Source organism: Rana temporaria, chromosome 3 (genome assembly GCF_905171775.1).
Source record: "Rana temporaria chromosome 3, aRanTem1.1, whole genome shotgun sequence".
NCBI lineage: Eukaryota > Metazoa > Chordata > Amphibia > Anura > Ranidae > Rana > Rana temporaria.
In genome coordinates, this window is record NC_053491.1 from 459,705,945 (window position 1) to 459,717,197 (window position 11,253).

The following is an 11,253-nucleotide window of genomic DNA, read 5'->3' on the forward strand; positions in this document are numbered from 1 at the left end:
CCTAATATTGTGACGGTAAACTAATACTTACGGAGAAAAAACGAAGCGTAAAAGCTTTGTGGATCTCCGTAAGTTTGCATACCCGAAGCGGCATTTCGACGAGAAATGCCCCCAGCGGCGGCTGCGGTACTGCATCCTAAGATCCGACAGTGTAAGTCCCGACAGTGTAAGATGTCGGATCTTCTGCCTATCTATGTGAAACTGATTCTGTGGATCAGTTCCAAAGATAGAAACAGGGATACGACGGCGTATCAGTAGATACGCCGGCGTATACCTTTTGAGGATCAGGCCCTTAGTACTTGGTGGAGAAACCCTTGCTTTTTTTCAGATCTTCTCTAAATCCTTGACGTTTCAGCTCCCTCCATAAATGTTCTATAGGATTAAGGTCTGGAGACTGACTAGGCCACTCTATGACCTCAATGTACTTCTTCTTGAGCCACTCCTGTATATTTTGGGTCATTGTCATGCTGGAAGACCCATCTATGACCCATCTTCAGTGTTCTGGCTGAGGGAAGAAGGTTCTCATCCAAGATTTTACAATACATGGCCCCCGTCCATTGGTCCATCAATGTGGTAAAGTTGGTCTGTACCTTTACCAGAGAAACAGCCCCAAAGCATCATGTTTCCAACTCTATGCTTGACTGTAGGGATGGTGTCCTTAGGGTCATAGTCAGCATTTTTCTTCCTCTAAACACGGCAAGTCCCCTTTCTCATAAAAGGCACATGTACAGCCATGCCAATGAACATCTAAATGATTAATAGAAGGATTGTGAGAAAGTGCTGTGGTCGGATGAGACCAAAATTGAGCTCTTTGGCATCAACTTGACTCACCGTGTTTGGAGGAAGAAGAATGCAGACTATGACCCTAATGCCCCGTACACACAATCGGATTTTCCATCGGAAAAACCTTGGATGGTTTCTCCGACGGAATTCCGCTCAAGCTTGGCTTGCATACACATAGTCACACAAAAGTTCTCTGAACTTTCAGCCGTCAAGAACGCGGTGACGCAAAACACTACGAGAAAATGAAGTTCAATGCTTCCGAGCACGCGTCAAATTGTTTCCGAGCATGCTTTGGAATTTTGCGCGTCGGAATTGACACAGACAATCGAAATTTCGGATTGGAATTTTTTCCGTCAGAAAAATAGAGAACCTGCTCTCAATCTTTTGCTGGCGGAAATTCCGACAGCAATAGTCTGATGAAGCCTACACACGGTCGGAATTTCCGATGAAAAGCTGACATGGGACTTTTGCTGGCGGAAATTCTGACCGTGTGTACGGGGCATAAGAACACCGGGCTAGATTCACAAAAGAGATACGACAGCGTATCTCCTGATACGCCGTCGTATCTCTGAGATACGATTGTCGTATCTATGCGCCTGATTCATAGAATCAGTTACGCATAGATAGCCCTAAGATCTGACAGGTGTAACTGTTTTACACCGTCGGATCTTAGGCTGCAATTCTAGGCCGGCCGCTAGGTGGCGATTCCATTGCGGTCAGGGTAGAATATGCAAATGACTAGTTACGCCGATTCACGAATGTCCGCTTTGCCCGTCGATCTAAATTTACATTGTTTCCGTAGAGATGTGTCGCGTAAAACTAAGCATGCCCTCTAGGTGGTCTAACCAATGTTAAGTATGGCCGTCGTTCCTGCGTCAAATTTTTAAATTTCACGTCGTTTGCGTAAGTCGTCCGTGAATGGCCCTGGACGCCATTGACGTTAACGCCGAAACCAATGACGTCCTTGCGACGTCATTTAGCACAATGCACGTCAGGAAATTTTAGGGACGGAGCATGCGCAGTACGTTCGGTCCCCGCCCCATTTGAATTAGGCGGGCTTGCGCCGGGCAGATTTACGCTACGCCGCCACAAGTTTACAGGTAAGTGCTTTGTGAATCAAGCACTTACGCTGTAAACTTGCGGCGGTGTAACGTAAATGGGATACGTTACGCCGCCGCAGCGTAACGCAATTGTATGTGAATCTGGCCCACCATCCCTACAGTCAAGCACAGAGGTGGAAAAATTATGCTTTGGAGCTGTTTCTCTGCTAAAGGTACAGGCCGACTAATAATTTTGTCCATTCCATTTTTTAGAGTTTTGAGTGGAATGTATCAGATTTGGCTGTTTGTTTCTGCCCCTTTTTGTGTCATACCAATACAAACAAAATAAATAAATATGAAAATGCCTAAACATTTGTAATTGCAACAATTTCCTGGGTAAAGTGGTGCATTATCTGATGGAAATGCAATGGTGCCAATATTTTTGCCCATGACTATACCTATCTATCCATACCAGGCTCCAGTGTTTTTATAGTTGCATTAACCCTCGCTTCCTTTTGCTTTGTTTTATGTGGGTTAAAGTGGAGTTTCCATCCCAATTTTTCTTTTCATTATTGTGCTCATTAGACCTAAAAAAAAAAAAAAAAAACTATGGGCCAGATTCATATAGATTTGCGGCGGCGTATCGTATCCTGTTTACGTTATGCCGCCGCAAGTTTCCAGCGTAAGTGCTTGATTCAAAAAAGCACTTGCGTGTAAACTTTCGGCGGCGTAGCGTAAAGCCGTCCGGCGCAAGCCCGCCTAATTCAAATGGGGCGTGTACCATTTAAATTAGGCGCGTTCCCGCGCCGAACGTTCTGCGCATGCTCCGTTTGGAAATTTCCCGCCGTGCTTTGCACGAAATTACGGCGCCCCGAAGTGTTTTTTGAACGGCGACGTGCGTAACGTACTTTCGTATTCCCGGACGTCTTACGCAAAAAATAAAAAATTTAAAATTCGACGCGGGAACGACGGCCATACTTTAACATGGATGGTGTCATTTTACACCATCTAAATAGCACACTTAACTTTACGACGAGAAAAACCGACGTAAGAGAATGCGACGAACGCGCGTACCTTCATGGATCGCCGTAAACAGCTAATTTGCATACCCAACGCTGGAAAACGACGCGAACTCCACCCAGCGGCCGCCGGAGAATTACACCTACGATCCGAAGGCGTACGAAGCCGTACGCCTGTCGGATCTATGTCAAAAGCCGTCGTATCTTGGTTTGAGGATTCCAAATCAAGATACAACGCGGCAAATTTCTGCTGTGAATCTGGCCCTATTTTTTTACTCATCTGGAAATGCCTGTTGCTATGCGGCCCCACGAAATCTGCCTTTGGAATCACCTAGGATTCTGACATCATTTCCCTCTAATACTCCTGGGAAATGTGTGTCATCATTTCCCAGGATGCAGTGCGCTACCCAATTATCACTCCCCATCCAAGACTTCCAGGAAGTAAGTGCCTGTAGGCTTCACAATGGCCACAAGCAAAATGACAACGGTGTGGACATAGTTTTATAAACTATCTTTTTTGAATAACTATGCGGAGCGGCGGCGGATTGTAAAATAGTAAGGCCTCGTACACACGACCGAACATGTCTGCTGAAACTGGTCCGCGGACCAGTTTCCGCGGACATGTTCGGTCGTCTGTACGGCCGACCGGACAATTTTCCGGCGGATCGGACAGGTTTCCAGCGGATAAATGTTTCTTAGCATGCTAAGAAACATGTCCGCTGGAAGCCTGTCCGTCGGACATGTTCGGTCGCCCGACATGCCCGCTCGGCCGAAAGCCCTCGCATGCGTCGAAGTGATTCAACGCATGCGTGGAAGCATTGACCTTCCAGGGTCGCGCACGTCGCTACGTCGTCGCGGCGACGCCACGTCACCGCGTTCGCTGTCCGCGGGAAATTTGGTCTGATGGTGTGTACAGCCATCAGACCAAAATCCGCCAGCGGACATGTCCGATGAAAACGGTCCGCGGACCGTCATCGGACATGTCCCGTTGTGTGTACGAGGCCTAAGTGACCGGATTTATATTATAAAAATGCATGATGAAAGGACATACATTTAAAAAATGCTAATTGTGGTTGGAACCCCGCTTTAAGTTGTGTGGCGCTGAGAACAACTATCGTTGTTTTAATTCCTAATCTTAAACTGCAAATGTAAATGTAATGATTTCCCATCCCTGCCATCAAATTTAATCAGACAAGATTTTAATTCACTTACGATATGTCTAAGCAGGGAGAGTCTTAAGTGAATCATTCATTACGTCTATCCAGTTTATGAAATGACACAGTGTGCTAGGTAAGGCTGGGTTCACACTACGGTTTTCCCGTCCGTCAGCCGCATACGATTTATATGAAAAAACGTATGCGGCTGAAACGGACGGGAACGTATGGCACCGCACATATGTGCGTTTTCCATTAACATTAATGTTAAAGGAAAACGTATGCGGTTGCCATACTGTTTTAAAAACGACCGCAAAACCGTGGTTGAACACGGTTTTGCGTACGTTTAAAAAACGTTTTGCCAGCAAATCGTACGCACCCGGATGCATCTGAGTGCATACGATTTGCAATGCATTCTCTATCTATACGTTTTCCCGTCCGGGCCCGTACGTTTTCAATACTGAAATCGTATGCGGCTGACGGACGGGAAAACCGTAGTGTGAACCCAGCCTAATGCATGCAGTCTAATCTGTCTTATTTGTTTACAACAGTCCAAGTTAAAAACTATAATTCACATTAGCCTTGTGCACAGGAGGTCAGAAAGTGCTTCTACCAAAGTCCTTTGTTTCTATTGAATCCACTAGACAGCCAGATGTGGCCCCTGTAAATGTATGGTGACCTCAAGAATACAAGGCTGTGGTCTCCAGAGAAGGTCCTTCTACAGTTCCCAAACTTTTTTTTTTAACTCGTTTTTTCATAAATGATATGGTTTGAAAAAAAAAAAAAATGCATTGTCAAAATCAAAACACAATCACATTATACAACTGATAATGCAAATATTACATATAATGCTGAATATTTACTGAGCAACTTTCACCCACTATACCAAAGCATATTTCCTAAACATCCTTTAAAGTGGTAATGAAGCCTTACGTTTTCTCACCTTAAAGGGGTGGTTCCACCTAAAACTCATTTCTAGCAATATATTCGTAAGACCCGTTACACTGCGGGTAGGCTGGCTTCTTTTTTTTTTTTCCCCGTACATACCGAGATCTCGGGGGTCTCGTCCCTAGGCGGTGGGCGTTCCTATTTGATTGACGTTCCTCGGACGGGCGCATACGTGACGTCACGACTTTCCGAAAGAAGCCGAACGTCGCCGCGCAGGTGCCGTATAGAGCCGACTCTATACGGCGCCTGCGCGGCGACGTTCGGCTTCTTTCGGAAAGTCGTGACGTCACGTATGCGCCCGTCCGAGGAACGTCAATCAAATAGGAACGCCCACCGCCTAGGGACGAGACCCCCGAGATCTCGGTATGTACGGGGAAAAAAAAAAAGACACTGCGGGTAGGCTGGCTTAACGGGTCTTACGAATATATTGCTAGAAATGAGTTTTAGGTGGAACCACCCCTTTAATGCATTCTATCGATCTGATCCAGAATGCTATTAATGCTCTCATTGCCTGGCCTGTCAGTTTAGGTGGACGGCCATGTCTTGGTAGGTTTGCAGTTGTGCCATACTCTTTCCATTTTCGGATGATGGATTGAACAGAGCTCCGTGAGATGTTCAAAGCTTGGGATATTTTTTTTATAACTTAACGCTGCTTTAAACTTCTCCACAACTTTATCTCTGACCTGTCTGGTGTGTTCCTTGGCCTTAATGATGCTGTTTGTTCACTAAGGTTCTCTGACAAACCTCTGAGGGCTTCACAGAACAGCTGTATTTATACTGAGATTAAATTACACACTATTCACTAATTAGGTGACTTCCGAAGGCAATTGGTTCCACTAGATTTTAGTTAGGGGTATCAGAGTAAAGGGGGCTGAATACAAATGTACGCCAGGCATTTCTCCCCCTGACAGGACCGGGAGCTGTGTGTTTACACACACAGCTCCCGGTTCTCGCTCTGTAACGAGCGATCGCGGGTGCCCGGCGGTGATCGCGCCCACCGGGCGAGCGGGGGGCGCAAGTGCGCGCCAGCGCCCCTATTGGCTGCTCGGCCAGATGCCGTAATATTACGTGATCTCTCCCAGCAGAGCCGACCTGCCGCCGTAAAACTGCGGCGGCTGGTCGGCAAGCGGTTAAGGTTTACATTCTGAGCACCACTTTAAGGGGAACATTCTTCCTATTGACCACCAGTATAAGGGGCATTGTTCCTATTGACCCCTGATGAATGGGTTTTATTAAGGGTGCCTCGAGACCTAAAAATAATTTTTGGGGTTTCTCTAGTGCAGTGGTTCTCAACCGTCTAGTGCCGTGACCCCTTGATAAAATTTCCCAAGTTGTGGGGACCCCAAACAGTAAAATTATTTTCGTAGCGTGGGTTGTTAGCACCCAAGCCAAGACAAGTAATTTGCACCCCTAACCCATGGACATTTAGAGCTTCCTGAGTCCCTTCCACTTGTACAGTATTAAAACCCTTTATGGTACATTTTAGGATGTACCACTTTTTCTCTTTGTTCTCCTCTTATTTCTGTCTATCCTAATGTCTTTTTTTCCCCATCCCTCTCTCTAGCCATGTTTCTTGTTCTTTCTCTCCCCTTTTCTTTGTCCCCTCTCTCTTTTTCTCTCCCTTCCACGTATTCTCTAGAGGTGCACCGAAATGGAAATTTCAGAACCAAAACGAAACCAAAATAAAATGTCAGGCCGAAACCGAAAATGACCAATTGCCGCCTCTTGTTTCTTTTTTTATTACTTTTTTTGTAAGCTTGTCGTTTTACTTTTTTTTTTGTATAATTTTCTTATTTTTAATATTATTTTTCTTATTCTTTACTTTTTAATTACTTATTTTATTCATTTAATTATTATTTCTTATTTTTTTTACACAATTGAAGGTGACAGGTTCTCTTTATTATCCCTGTCATCTCAGGAGTGGATTGGCGTCAGGGACAGAAGCCAGACTAGGCAGCTGGGGGGAGGAGGAATGGGGACAGAGTCCCAAAGATATAGTCAGCCGGAGGGAGGAGGGGGGGGGGGGACAGAGTCCCAAAGATATAACAAGCCGGATGGAGGAGGAGGGGGGGGACAGAGTCCCGAAGATATAGCCAGCCGGAGGGAGGTATGTGGGGGAGGATGGAAGGCTGCTAGAAAGAAAAGCAACTCACCGCCGCCCGTATGCTGTCTCCACGCTGCTAGCACACAGCTCCGCCTCCTCCTAACCCCACGCTGTGATAGACAGAGCACATCTCAGCATTAGAACGGCATTCTGTTTATCACAGCGTGGTTAGGAGCAGGCTGGGCTGTGTGCGAGCAGAGCGGAGACAGTTTCAGTGTGTGTTTTACCGCTCTGCAGCCACTAGTCCTATCAGCAATTTTAAAGCTGTTTCGGCATGTCCCCAAAACAGCTGTTTTCGGCTGTATATCGGTACATCCCTAGTATTCTCTATTTTTATTCCTTCTCTTACTCCTTGGTGGAGGGGAATGGGATGAGTGGCAGTGCTGGTGGGGAGGGAATGGCATGAGTGGCAGTGCTGGTGGGGGGTAGTTGGGATGAGGGCAAGGGTTGGGGGGAGTTCTGTTCAGCCAATTTAGGTGCTCTTGATCAAGGTCATCTGCTGATCTGAGAACTGTAGTGGGGACTTTTAATGGCAACTATAATCACAGGTAGTGTTACTCACTGTGTCTCCGGCTTCACTGTGTCTCTGACTTTGTGGTGACTCGCAGCAGACACCTATGCCGAAATCAGGAGATAGGGTCTCTTCCAGCCCCTCCCACTTCACATTCCTCACCACTCACCTACCTTCTAGTCTTTGCCCCCCAGCCATGCCGTGAACTGAATGGGTGGCAGCGGAGAAGCTGAGTGAGCAGCCGCGTGCTCCAGGAACAACCCAGCTGGGCGGCCACAGGCTCCAGGGACAGCCCTGCAGGGCGGCCGCAAAAAGGCTGGGAAAGCAGTGGGGGCTTCAGGAACTGCCCAGAATTCGGTGCCCCCCGACGACAAATTGTCATTCGACCCCTGAGGGGGTCCCGACCCCCAGGTTGAGAACCGCTGCTCTAGGGTTAAAAGGTTGATAATTAATTAACTTTAAATTGCTGTAACGGAACTATGTATTCTGCCTGGACATCTATAATCATCATGCAGTGAGGCATACAAAGGGTTAATTGCAGAGTGACTCTTTCACTGCTAAATTCTAATGTCCTCTCCTCCAGCTAATTGACTCTCTTTTGTGTATTGTACTACAAGTTAAGCAGTCCCCTGTCAGGTGTATGCTGATGGGATGATCTGTGAGTGTGTATTGTTCTAAAGGATAATTGAATTCTATTGATAAAGGAATGTGTCTGGTCAGGTCATGTTAAATGGGGTTCGGGGCCGAAATGTCTAGATACCGATTAAGTGATTAGCTCAAGGGGATGGCATTATTTTAAAGTATCTGTATGAAAGCCCCTCCACTGTGTGAGGAGGGGGGGGGCGGAGATTTTCATTGTTCCTGTAACAGCTTGTAACCAGATATAAACCAGGTGAATGTTCCATTAAAACAGTCTTTTTTGACCCTTCAAAACGCAGTCCCGTCTCGTTCTTGAAAGGGGATGCTATGGGACTATTATTCTGCTCCTTTCACAGCTGAGCCTGACTCTCTCTCTCTGGATCTTGTGGATGGGATGATACCGGTTTTACTTGCATACAGCAACTTGCCAGGGAAAAGGACGTCTCCAACGGCTGATACCCTCTCACTACGTGGGTAGCCGTTACAATTGCCTTAAAGTATAGTAGAGGAATCTTCACAACAAAAAAGAAACGGAGACGCGTGTCTAAATGAAATCTTTATTTTAAAAAAATGTCAAGGTATCAAACAAAATTCTTGAACATACAAGTATTTGAAAAAATATATAAATTTAAACTCAATTCTTAAAAACCATACAAACAATTTTAAAACAAGACCACGCTATTTACATGAAAACGCATTAAATAAATAAAACAGGCAACTAATTGCGTACATAAAACAGGAAGCCTTTATTTAATTCGCAAAGAGGGTCATTATGCTGTATTAAAATCCGATCAATCAGATTGTTTCTGATCAGAAGTCAGATCTCAGCATTTTGGTGTACTAAACGTTGAGCCCGGATTAGTTGTTACAGGTTACAGCACTTTACCTATTGCTTTTTGCCTTATTAAATATAGGCTAATGTTGGACTCCTCCTTCCCTCCCTGCCATTATATTACACTATATTCAGTGGGGTAGATTCAGATAGATTAGCGGATCTTTAGATCCGCGTAATCTATCTGATTTACGATCCGCCGGCGCAAGTTTGAGAGGCTAGTGCTGTATTCAGAAAGCACTTACCTCAAAACTTGCGGCGTCGTATCATAAATCCCCCGGCGGAATTCAAATTCCGCGGCTAGGGGGAGTGTAGTATTTAAATCAGGCACGTACCCGCACCGATTTAACTGTGCATGCGCCGTCCGCGAATTTTCCTGGCGTGCATTGCTCCCAATGACGTCGCTAGGGCGTCATTGGTTTCGACGGGAACGTAAATTACGTCCATCCCTATTCGCGACCGACTTACGCAAACGACGTAAACAATTCAAAACTCGGCACGGGAAGGACGGCCATACTTAACATAGGATACCCTGCATATAGCAGGGGTAACTATCCGCCGGAAAAAGCCGAACGCAAACAACGTAAAAAAAAAGCGACGGGCGGGCGTTCGTTTCTGAATCGGCGGATCTCCTCATTTGCATATTCGTCGCGTATACAAACGGAAGCGCCACCTAGCGGCCGGCGGCAGATTGCAGCCTAAGATCCGACGGTGTAAGTCACTTACACCTGTCGGATCTTAGGGAGATCTATGCGGAACTGATTCTATGAATCAGGCGCATAGATCCGACCGTCGGATCTCAGAGATACGACGGCGTATCTATATCTGAATCTGCCTCAGTAGAACTAAAAGTCATTTGGGGATTATACTTGTGGGTCAGTTAATTCTATTCCTTCTCAGCCCCACCCTCAGTCATGTTATTCTGCCCCCCCCCCCCCCACCCCCCCAGTCCTTTCCAAATAATTTGCCTTCAAAAAAATGTATTTACAAAATGGAATGTAACATTGGCACTAAAAAAGTTTTTTAAGGATACAGTCATAAAAGGCTACGAATACTTTCTTCTGCCTCTCGGCAACTACAGTATCTATCTGATCATACACACGGGGTGGGATGAAAACTAAATGATGTACATTAAAGAGAACACTCATTACAATCACACCTATTACAGGATTAATGTCACTTTAAAGTAAGATTCCATTTTTATCTGGTTTTTGAAGTGTAGGCAAAAACTTTTAGATCCTCTGTAACATTTTTATTGTCTGTGTCCCCATTGGGGAGATCCCCTCCTCTATTTGTACTGGTGACTAGGGCTGGGGAAAAAATAGATTTGAATCCTGAATCGAGTTGAGAGGTCAAATCGATTCAGATTTTCAGCAAACCGATTTTTTTTTTCACCAGGACCGGCGCTGACACCGCGCCGGTCCTAAAGGAGCTGCGGGCAGTTTTTAGGCGAGGCCGCGGCTTCGGCCTAGTCCGCGAGGTCGGATGCCGCAGACTAGGCCGAAGCCGCGGCTTCGCCCTAAAAACTCCTGCCGGCAGCTCCTCGGCACCAGGGCGGTGTCCATCAAAAAAGAAATTAGCCCAGCTCTAATGGTGACTACTGTCCCCCAGAAAGAAAGTGTGGGGAACAGTGGTGGCTGGTGGTCACTTTTATCGGGGGGGGGGGGGGGGGCAGCCGCGGCCTCCCCAGTCAAAAAGCCGCCCCCCCTGGTGAGTGTCCATTTCATAGGGGTGCGGTGGATGATTCTGGAGCACTGTACTGGATCACCTCTTCACTTTTCAAGTCACCATCAATTATTTGTGCACATCTTTGCACTGAACTATTGTGCTTTCATCAATAAGTTTATATTGCTGATCCTATCATCCTATCATGGGACTGTGCATTTAAATCTATATTTTTCACTATATTGGTTTTCTATTGTTGATTTCCATCCACACGATTAGACGTGTGTGTCTATATATATATATAGACACACACATACATACATACATTTTTTTTCTTCACTTTAGCATTTCCTCACTAATGCTTTTTTGGACTTTATTTCAATGTGTTGCCCATTTATAACACAGTATTCACATCTCATCGCTGTTCATTTATTTTTGGTGCTACACACTTTTTCTTATGAATTTTTATACGTTTGGTGTCTTATAGCCAGATTCAAGTAGGTCGCCGCAACTTTAAGGCGGCGTAGCGTATCGTATTTATGCTACGCCGCCTTAAGT